The 12,195-nt window shown below is 35.6% G+C and overlaps 1 protein-coding gene across 1 annotated transcript in view; it reads right to left on the bottom strand.

Annotated features, from left to right (window-relative positions):
- The window catches only part of LOC113521991 (adipokinetic hormone/corazonin-related peptide receptor variant I), a 90,702-nt gene that overhangs the window by 21,566 nt on the left and 56,941 nt on the right, over positions 1 to 12,195 (bottom strand). The gene's annotated exons all lie outside the window — the stretch shown is intronic.

The raw sequence follows: 12,195 nt of genomic DNA, 5'->3' as shown, positions 1-12,195 counted from the left end.
TTGTTTCTATAACGAACATACAGGCAGACAGACAAAAATTTTACTAATTGCATTTTTGGTATCAGTATCGATCACTAATCACCCCCTGATAGTTATTTTGGAAATATATTTCATGTACAGAATTACCTCTCTATAGATTTATTATAAGTATAGATAGAAGATTAATAAGACATTTATGTTAATTACAACCTCCAAGCTTTGGGATTTAGAGTAGGTTTGGAATATTCATAGCAAATAGTGTACAATAATAGTGTAATATGAAAAACACAAGTGAAATATCATATTATAATTTCACACTAAATGAAGTCGCTGCGTCCGGATTTATTCGTGAGTCATTAACTGTGCTCGGTTAACTTAGCAGTTAAGTGATATCGCATTATACCGTCGACTAGGCCATATAGAGCAAACGAATAGAGACTTTATTACCCTGCATTAAAGTGTTTATTCGCTCACTATGATCATGGATATAATTATTCATTTTATTTTTTATAGCAAATTTTAAAGCAAAAGCGACATTAAATAATTGCGAGCAAAATCACTTTTTGTGATTTATCACTGTGAATAAAATAATAATTAAAAAAATTATAATGAATTAAATGTAGGAATAATTTCCATGCCTAATTTGGAGTCTCTGCGGATTAAACATGCATATTGATAGTTTATTTTGTGGTAAATAAAATGTTGTAATAATATTGTATATTTTTAATGGATGACAATGGAATGGTAACTCCGCCTGCGCTAATGGTATTCGCTGGCGGTGCACCAGTGAGGGATGATTGGTGAGAATGAAATGGCCAGTTAGTCCATTGTGATGAATACACTTGGAATTCAGGATGATGGTTTCCAGGGGGGACCACGTGGAGGTCGACCTGACAGATATTACTAGCAATGGCACTGGTAGTCCGCATTACTAACAATCCCTCCCCTCATAATTTTATATTAAGTTTTACAAAGTTTATTTTTACAAAGTTAGCGAGCACAAACGGAATCTTTATTTGGGTTCAATATTATAAAAAAAACCATAGCATATAACTGTAGTAATCTTGCGAATTTGAAGATACCGACAATGGGATTTTTTCAATTATTAAAGTCTATAAACTGTCTATACAATAATAATTCTACCAATGAGCCAATTTATATCAATAACAACTTATTAATCGTTAATTGACAACTTTTATTACAGAGTGCGCTGTTTCTACTATTATTAAAGTATATAACTGTTTAGATAACACGGTAAGCATTAAGAACGTTTTTACCGTTGACATTTCAGAGTTTATTCAGTAATTAATGTCATTTTAAAAAGGTACTACAGGAGAAGACACGAAATGCTGAGGCGAATTATTCATGAATTTCCGTTTTGTAAGGTATTAGTACGAATCTTCCTAAACTTGCATTATTTAAAAAAAATATATATAGGTAGGCATATTTTCTTTTTCTGTAGATAATCGAATAAATTTTTGTGATCTTTTTGATGCCTGTGATTAAGAAAAGCGTTTAAATAATAATCACCATCATAACAGGTGTTAACATAATCCTTTAGGGGATTTTGCCAGTAGTTCCCATGCTTGACAGGCGGGCTGATAATAGCAGTTAGGCATTGGTGACGTTTTAAGAGGGACGTCGCTGTCCATTCCTCGACCATTAAGTTCTCTTAGTCGCCTCTTACGAAACCCACGGGAAAGGAATTTGAATTTTTTTGGAAATTTATTCGAGCAGAATACCATTTGGGCGAAATTACGAATATTATTTAATATATTTCTTGATTCTGTATTAAATGACAAGTGGGTACTTCAAGGGGGTAACCCTTTGAGGTACTTGTACATTAAATATGAAGTAAGTCAATATAAATAAAAAGCATAATATGAGGAAAAGGAAGAATGTAAAATGAACGTTTGCGAGACTCTTTGGCAAAGTTCTAAATTAAGCTTCCCTGCTATCGATTTCATATCGCCCGTGTATCTATGTACCTGCAGAATATAATTAATTTTATTATATCAATTAATATTCTAATTCTTATTACATAATAAATAAGTTAATACATATAATATTTTATTTATACTGTTTATACTAAGTTTATTTGGAAAAAAGATTGTTGAAAAATGTTGTTTATGTAAATAATTCCTCAGTGTTGATATTTATCTACAATGTCGTTCTTCGACGAATTTATCCTTTACAATTTTTTTTAATAGTATTGCGTAATTTGCGAATCAAAAAAGAGTTTCAAGAACACAAAAAAGTTTTCGTAAACAACATTTCTTTTTTCCAAACACTATCCACTTTATACAGTATTTTTATGCATCTAACAACTTTCATTTTATATTTTATAATCTGTATATATATATATATATATATATATATATATATATATATATATATATATATGATTATGCAGTTTGTGTTTCTACATTAGAGAAAATTCATATATTTTTCAATATGACAAATAAAGTTATAACGTTATTCTATAAATAAAAATATTGATAAAACAACGCTCGTAGAAGCCTTTGTTATTTAATCTGATTTAATCTTTTCTGTTTAAGTTTTGACAAAGAGAAGTACCAACTTACTTTTTTTTTGCGTGGATTTTAAAACAAATAAATTACTTTCTAATCTATCTGGTATTTAAGAAGCCTATAATTTTCTCGTCCTAAATAACCTCTAGAAGATTTATTCGTATATAAATTTAATTTAAAAGAGCCCTTACAGATAAGGTAACAAGATACAGAACGAGCATACTGTTAATTTCAATGCCGGTCATTTTCGTTTATAAAGAAGTTGAATGTCGATAGCTCTCAGCTCTTACAGAAATAATCTATTGTGATAGATTCTGAAGTGACATTAACGAAATTATTTTAATACCTTTTAGATAGTAAGCTTTTAAAGTATACAGGCACCATGTTTAAAGTTAGGATATAAATATCTGTTATGATCTGACAGTCTATAACAAATGTCTTATCCTATTAATATAACAAGTCGACCGTGTGGTCCCGGCATAGAATAGGCCACCACTTCCTTTCCTCTGGGTGTCATAAGAGGCGACTAAGGGAGGGCTAGGGATGGGCAGCAGCGTTCCTCTTCAAATATCTCCAAAGCCTAACTGCGGTTGCTAATTCGCCTGCCAAGCGTAGCAACTATTGGCAAAACCTCCTAGGGGGAGACTTACGTTCAGCAGTGAATAGTTAGACTAGATGATGTCTGTACATTGGAGATATTTAAGAAAAAATATAAGAGAGATCCTAATAAGGGCAATAGAAGCCAAAACCAATACTTAATATTATATAAAACTACTGCACCAAATTGGATGTAGTTTTCTTGTTTGTATTTCTAAAGGTATTATTTAAAATCTGCTGTATGTTTCATTTTGATATAGCATCTAGAAATTGTCTAATTAATTGATTTTCCTCCTTATGAAATACACGCGTACGCAGTAGCGGGCAAAAAACTAGTACGAGTAGGTACGGATATATAATAAGTCTTTATTTTTATGTATTATATCACAATAAAAATAGTTGAGTGTAAATATATTGAGTAGAAAAAGTCATGGCAGGCGGTCTAATGTTATATTCGTGGTGTCATTCATGTCTGTATGTGGTAGTTACAACTTCCCACATTTTTTTTTATACAACTTAGAATAGCAAACAAGCTGACCACCCACCTGATCGAGAGTGGTAACCGTCGCCTATAGACATGAGAAGTACCATGGACTTAACAGAGTATACTGTTTCGCCCAAGATACCCCCTATGCGTTGCCATTCCTGAGGACTCAGATGCTATTCCTCTGTACTCTGTAAATTTACGCCATATCCCACCCTTCAAATCGAAACACAGCCATGCAAACACAACTGCTTCACGGTAGAAACACGAATAGGACAGAGGTACCCAAGCAATCGACTTTTGTACAAAGTCTCCCTCTGGTGACCCACATGTGGGCTGTCGGCTTATTCGGGATGTAAAGTAGGTACTTCCCAAGTACTTGTGGTACAAAAAATAAATAATATTTAAAAGCAAAATTATTATTTATTGTTTTAGAAAATTCTTTTTTTAAATTTAATCTGTGATCATACGGAACTTTCAAGACTACGAGTTCTGTTTGAACTAATTATTGATGAGTTCACTACAGCACACACGAAATAAACAAGTCGCTAGACTTTCTTATCTTTTACAGTCCACATTTTATGATTTTATTCGATCATTTAAAGTTTTATATAGTTACTATGATAAAACTTTTATCATCAATTATATTTCTACGAAGTCAAATGAACAAAATGTTTTACTTATTTATTTTATTTTGTTTTAACGTGTCTATAATTACCCCTCAGCAGGTTAATAAGCCTGAAGGTCGAGTCTGTCTGCTGTCTATATGGATTCAATAGTACGTTGAAATATACTGTATATTAAACAGTAACTAGGCACAAGTTTTCTTGATAAGTCTACCCGTACCTGCGAGTTATGGATTTAATGAATAGTACCCGCTCCCTTATCTTTTTAAATATTATAAATGTGAATGTTTGTTTGTTCGGTACATGTTGACACTTGAGCAGCTTCATAACGATTAGGTAAATCGTTATGAATTTTGATATAGACATACAATATAAGTTGGAGGATGACATCGATTACTTTTTATCTCTATTAATAAACATATCTTGCGGACGAAGTCACTGGCAAATGCTAGTTGACGAACAATGTACAATTATTAATAAAAATCTCTGTATTAATAAAAATAAAAGTGGCAATATATTGCACATATTAAACTGTACTGTATGCTTCAGAGCTACGGCATGTTGTTTACGAATCGGTAGTTACATAATTTGTAAAGTCATCGGTAAAAAGACATTAATATCTGCCACGACATACCTAATGTAGGTTAAGATAGTAATCAATTTTTAACTAAATTGAAAAGTGACAAGGTTATCGTTTCGATTGCATTTTTTTTATGTATGTATATTATATGTAATCAAATAAATATTCAGTACTTCTTTTCTATTCTTCTGGCGATATCTCCATTGATTCTCAATCGATTTTGATAATAGAATATAAACTTATATTATTTAGAAACCAGTCTGAAGCCAGCCTACTATTAGTCTTTTAATAACAATAATATTATACTGTTTCCAAATAAGTAAGTAGTTTGAAGCGGTGAAACATTTATGTATTTTGTCGCAGTCTGCCGTTTTATTAACAAAGTTATTAATTATGCTTCATAAAATAGATTCAGACATGACAAATATTACGAATATTTTGACCTTCGAAGTTATTTTAGTAATGCAGTATTTATTACTGCTCTAAAGTATTTTAGAGTTGTCAGCAATGGTAGGTATTTGATGGATTACAAAATTACAAATTCGCATTATAAATTTTGACAACGCTGCGGGGAGCATCGGCATGGATTCGATAAGTTTAGATACTTGTTCTTTAGAATAAGTATATAAAATGTAAATAACGATCTATTAAGATTTTATAGGAATATTTTTTAAATATAAAAAAAATAAAAGTACCGTATTGCTACGAATAAGCGAATGTTAAGCAACATGTTAAGTATGTAACATGATTTCTGACTCTATTTATGTGATAAAATGTAAGTATATTTAAATAATTGAATCCCATCAAAAATATAAAATGTAAAAAAATGCCAAATCTCGCAAAGTAGTTCTTCCACTATAAAAAGTTGTATAATCTCATGTAAAACTAAGACAATTATTTTAGTTAATATTTTAGTTAATTGAAATATTTCTTCAATAAATTTATTATAAATTGTTGTCTAAACAATTATCAATCAACATTTAATATGAACATATCAATATTAGCGATCTTAATTTGCATAATAATTTTAACTAACTCGGCAATTGCACGGCAACATATTTTACTAATTAAATACTTTATTCTTAAGTCTACCGTTTAGATTTATTTGGTAATCGAAATAGCAGATTTTGTATTAGATTACCTTTTTTTATAATTATGGTAATATAACCACTTATAATATGTCCTCTTGATTGTTAAAAATTCGAACTATTTGCTTTATCCATAACAATGTTACAAAAGGGTCAAATGTGAGTCGCTTCGAAAAAAGAATGGTACGGTTATACTCGGCTGGGCGGAGGCACTACTGTACCCCTTATATAGATATAATACATATCTCCATAGTAGATAACTGTAAATTTGTCTCTAGAGTATAGGTAAAAAATATCATATGTAAGTTATAAACGTACGTGTATATTATTTATGGTATACTTGTAAAAACACAGAGTAAAAATGCTACGAGACGTCAATCCTTCTTTCTTAAAACTGAACTGTACAATTACGACGTAAACTTTAGTACCGTCAGTATTAGGATCTTGACTCAAGAATAAGTATAAATAAAAATAATAAAATTATTATCCATAAAGTTACTACGCTTTTAAAAGTTTTGTGTACCTACTGCAATAATTAACTGAATATTACAGTACCTACCTCATTATATTTTAACAAGACTAATATTATAAAAAAAAAATTAATAACACAATTATCTTTTGGCTATGTCTCTATCTTTGCAGTTAATTAAAAATAATTATTTATGATGAAGATACCTAATTATTCGAATGTTTTAATTTTTTTTTTCTTTTTTATACCACTAAGGTAGCAAACAAATAAATAGTCTGTCTGATGGTAAACAGCCTATGAATATCTGCAACACTAAGGGAGTCAGGAACACGTTGTCGTCCTTGAAAAAATCTGAGTATACTATTTAGAAAGAACTTCATACTGTTGTCTCTAGGAAAAACTTCGACAGAGAGCTTATTCCACAGCCTAAGCTTTTACAGTAGAAAATTCCTTTGAAACCGCACTGTACAAGACCATTTGGGTTCAAGCGTATGAAGATGAATTCCCTGTCGATAGCGAGCGATGCGATGATAAAAGGTGGATGTAGGCATTATTTCAAACAATTCCTCAGAACACAATCCTTTATACAAAAAAATGAAATAACATCATTCATATATGTGATGTTATTTTATTAGATGGTCAGTATTATTATTATATATATGTATTCATGTATAAAACAGTATAAGAGAGCTTAAGCTCCGTAAGATTAGGTGATTTATATTATACATTAGGTTGATATCTATCTCAGACACTACCTCCTAACAGTAATTTTCTAAATAAGTTTATCTTGTTTCTATCCAAATAATAATACCTACATGTAACATTTAAAGACATTACGTATAAGTGCCTCTCAAAAACATCTCAGTCTTTTTAGATAAGTGATAAACGGGGGAGAAGACATTGTTAACAAGTACTCTATCAAGTTGACCTCCACGCGGTTCCCCCTGCAAACCATCGTGGTGAATCTTTGTAGAATTCGTCACGATGGGCCAACTGACCTACTACATCCTCACCTATCATCTCTCACTATTGTCCCGTCAGGGTATACCGATAGAGCAGGCGCGGTTACCATTCCATTATCAACCCATAAAAAATATATTGCATTAAAGCGGATGCAGTAGTGGGTATAAACTAATATTAAATAAATAAGGTAATTTGATGTCTTTTATGTACGTAGATTTATCATTCCATTAACATCCATTAAAAAAAACTATCTAATAAACTCCTTAGCAATAACGATTCCATAGATAGATTTGTTTTCCACTTGTCTATTAAAGCTTTATCTTTCTAGACAACTTTTCTACAAAAAATATTTAGCGAGACTTACATTTATCATCTATGTGGTGTCAGAATATCTCTCTCACTATTTAAGATATCATAAGACGCATCTGACATTAATCTAGTGAATTAAAGTTGTAAGAAAAGTAAAACTTGAAATAGAATTATATACGTCATTATAGGCCATTAAATTATGTAAGCATATTTATATGTATGTTCTGAGAGGAACTTGCTGTAGTGTGTATAGTCATAACAGAAGGAATAGGGGAAAACAGATTGTTAGTAATGGGGTCTGACAATCCTATTTCCAGCGACATTCAAACGACATAACAAGTTGGAATTAATTAAAGCATTTAGACATGATGTAGAGTGGAGTAACTATAAATATAGTTTACTTCTGCATAGTATATCAGGATAAAACATACAATACACAAAATTTTAACCTTCAAGAATGCAAATGTAAGATCTGCATGCAATTTAGTGCAGTAGTTTAAGTAAATAATAATAATAATAATCTTTATTTCACTCTTTATTACAACTATGAACGTGTATTATGTGTGGCGTCTGTAAATTAATATTGTAAATATTCATCTCATAGCCATTTGTCAACATCATTACTTTCTTCTCCATCAAGTAGGTTAATTTAATTGTACATAGATGTTTCACCTCTTTCTATCTTTCGCACTGGACATACAGACATGACAGCGACGTTTACTTCTCACATTCATTTCTGCTGTCATTCTCTCATTATATGAAAATCAATAATATAATCAAGTTAGTTGTTACTTATTTCCTCCAAACAACTACATTGGTGACCTACCGACCGCAACACGGATCATAAAAAATGGAACAACAGACTAGCGGAACCGACACATACCGAGTAGGCGTCAAGATTCCACCATTCTGGCCTGAAGAACCGGAGGTATGGTTTGCGCAAATTGAAGGTCAATTTATTTTGTCAAACATTACGGCCGACAATACAAAATTTTATTACGTGATCAGTCAACTTGATCATCAGTATGCAGCCGAGGTGAAAGACATTATCGTATCGCCACCATCTTCGGACAAATATGATAAATTGAAATCGGAACTTATTAAGCGCCTCACCACATCTAAGGAACGTAGAATTAAGCAGTTGCTGATGCATGAAGAGCTCGGTGATCGGAAGCCTTCACAATTCTTGCGTCACCTGCAGAGTCTCGCCGGTCAAGCTGTAAGTGAAGATCTGATGCGTACTATTTGGTCGAGTCGTCTGCCGGCCAACCTTCAAGCTATTGTCGCCATGCAAAAGGACAGCCCGCTCGAAACCATTGCAGACCTCGTGGATCACGTGCACGACATTGCACCACCCACCATTGCTCAGGTAACATCAACAGTGCCGGAATCTGCCTTCAATACTATGTGCCGTAGAGTAGAGGAGTTAACAAGCCAAGTAGAGACGCTGATTTTAAAACAACAGGAGCAGTCTCGGTCAAGATCGAGAGACCGACCGAACTATCGACGTACTAATTCACGATCCCGCTCGCGATCTATAACACGTAACAACAGTGTCTGCTGGTATCATCGGAAGTTCGGGGCTTCAGCCAAACGGTGTACGACTCCATGCACGTTCAAGTCGGAAAACTGCATAGGCAGCCAATAGTGGCGGCAAATGACTGCCTAGTGTGTAATGGCCGCCTCTTCGTCACTGATAGAAAAACGAAGACACAGTTCCTGGTAGACACAGGATCTGATTTATGCGTATTCCCAAAATCAGCGACCAGAGGACAGCGACCTAAAACCAGGTACGAGTTATACGCAGCTAATAATTCCGTTATAGCTACATATGGCTACACCCAACTTCACCTCGATTTTGGTCTAAGAAGGAACTTCAGCTGGAGATTCATCGTGGCCGACGTTACCAAGCCGATAATAGGGGTTGATTTTATAAGTCATTATAATTTATTAATCGACTGCCGTAACCATCGACTTATAGACGGACTCACCACTCTCTCTGTGTCAGTTCCTCACTGTCACGATACCTCACTAGAGACAGTCGCCATTAAAGCAGTTGTGGGAGACTCGCCATTTCACGACTTGCTGCGTAGGTATCCAGAAATCACCAGACCAGCTGGTGCACCAGTCGAACCGAAGCATAACACGCGTCATCACATCCGAACCACACCCGGACCTCCAGTCGCATCTCAGCCTCGCCGACTAGCACCTGACCGATTGCTCATTGCTAAAAAGGAATTTGAGGACATGTTACAGAATGGGACTGCTCGTCGATTGGAGAGTTCCTGGTCTTCACCACTTCATCTCGCCCGTAAAAAGGATGATGGCTGGCGTCCCTGTGGAGACTACCGAGCACTCAACGCAAGAACGATTCCAGACAGATATCCCATCAGACACCTCCAGGACTTCAGCTATCAGATATCAGGTTCAAAAATACTGTCAAAAATTGATTTAATCAAGGCCTACAATCAAATTCCCGTTCACAAAGCCGATATTCCGAAAACTGCTATTACCACACCGTTTGGGTTGTTTGAATTTCCTTATATGACCTTTGGGTTACGAAACGCAGCCCAAACTTTTCAACGATTTATCGACGAAGTACTACAAGGACTTGATTTTGTTTTCGGTTATCTCGATGACATCCTCATCTTCTCCAAAAATCAGGAGGAGCATCTTAGTCATCTTAAGATCCTGTTCGAGAGGTTCAAAGATTACGGTGTACTAATTAACACCGCAAAGTGTGTCTGGGGCGTTAGTGAGCTGACATTCTTAGGGTACCACGTTTCTGTAGACGGTACTCGTCCTCTCCAAGAGAAGGTGACAGCAATACAGAATTACCCTGTGCCCAAAACTGCCAAAGAGCTAAGGAGATTCTTGGGAATGCTGAATTACTATCGGCGATTTATTCCTAATGCAGCACAAATTCAAGATCCCCTCAATTCCCAACTCACAGGAAACATCAAGGGTTCAGCTCCTATTAATATCACGGAGGAATTTGAAACAGCATTCAACCAATGCAAATCTAGTTTATCTCAGGCAACCCTCTTGTCACATCCAGATATTCATGCCGAACTTGCTTTATTCACTGATGCATCCGATGAAGCTATTGGCGCAGTTCTCCAGCAAAGGCGTAATAACGAATGGTCACCGTTAGGATTCTTCTCGCGAAAGCTGTCATCATCACAAAAGAAGTACAGCCCTTATGATCGAGAACTTCTCGCCATATATGAAGGGATAAAATACTTCAGATTCATGTTGGAAGCCAGAAACTTCATAGTATTCACCGATCATAAGCCTATCACGTATGCATTTAAAACCAAACGAGACAAATGTTCGCCACGTCAATTTCGATATTTAGACTTCATTTCCCAGTTCACAACAGATTTACGTCACATTGCTGGTAACGACAACATTGTAGCTGATGCATTGTCTCGCATTGAGGACATCACATCGGACATTAATTACGAAGATCTTGCACATGATCAGGCTCAAGATCCTGAACTACAAGATCTCCTCAAAAAGGTTCAGCACTTGTCTTGGAAAAGGTTGACGGAAATATATATTGCGACCTTTCCACGGAATATCCACGACCATACTTGACACCATCATTTCGACGACTGGCATTCGAAAAGTTGCATAATCTCAGTCATCCTGGAGCAGCAGCATCAGCCAAACTAATTGCTCATAGATATGTATGGCCTGGTATACAACGTGACTGCAGAATGTGGGCTCAACAATGCACAGATTGCCAACGCAACAAAGTCACCCGTCATTCATTGTCACCTTTCACCACATTTCCCATTCCATCTGAACGCTTTTCTCATGTCCATCTCGACATAATTGGTCCTCTGCCACATTCATCTGGTTACAGGTACTGCCTCACCGCCATCGATAGGTTCACTCGTTGGCCTGAAGCTTACCCACTGGTGGACATCACGGCCGAATCCTGTGCGAGCGCCTTCATGTCTGGCTGGGTGGCCCGCTTTGGTTGTCCTCACTCCATAACTACAGATCGGGGTCAACAGTTCCAGTCCCGTCTCTTCCAGAGTATCTCACAACTAATAGGTGCCAAACACAATCCCACCACTGCTTACCATCCGCAGTGCAATGGCATGGTGGAGAGACTGCACCGGCAACTCAAAGCAGCTATCATGTGCCACAATAACCCGCAGTGGACTGAAGTATTGCCGCTGGTTTTATTGGGTATCAGGAGTGCCTGGAAGGAAGACCTGAAGACCTCAGCAGCAGAGCTTGTCTTCGGCGAGACGCTTCGATTACCTGGCCAGTTCTTCACTCCAGCTGCTAACACCATATACGATCCCACAGACTTCGTTGCTCGCCTACGTCGACATATGGCCAAGTTGACACCAACACCTGCATCGTGCCACAGTAAGCCGACATTTTACTTACCCAAAGATCTCGCCAATGCAGAATATGTTTTCTTGCGCCGAGGTCATCTCAAGAAAGCCCTTGAATCACCCTATACGGGGCCACATAAGGTTCTGGAAAGAGAATCTAAAACATTCAAGATCGACGTTCAAGGAAAAGAGCTTACCGTCACAGTAGATC

The sequence above is a fragment of the Galleria mellonella genome, unplaced genomic scaffold (assembly GCF_026898425.1).
Source record: "Galleria mellonella isolate WM207_F2 unplaced genomic scaffold, CSIRO_AGI_GalMel_v1 utg63, whole genome shotgun sequence".
NCBI lineage: Eukaryota > Metazoa > Arthropoda > Insecta > Lepidoptera > Pyralidae > Galleria > Galleria mellonella.
This window is presented reverse-complemented; position numbering and strand designations above follow the sequence as displayed.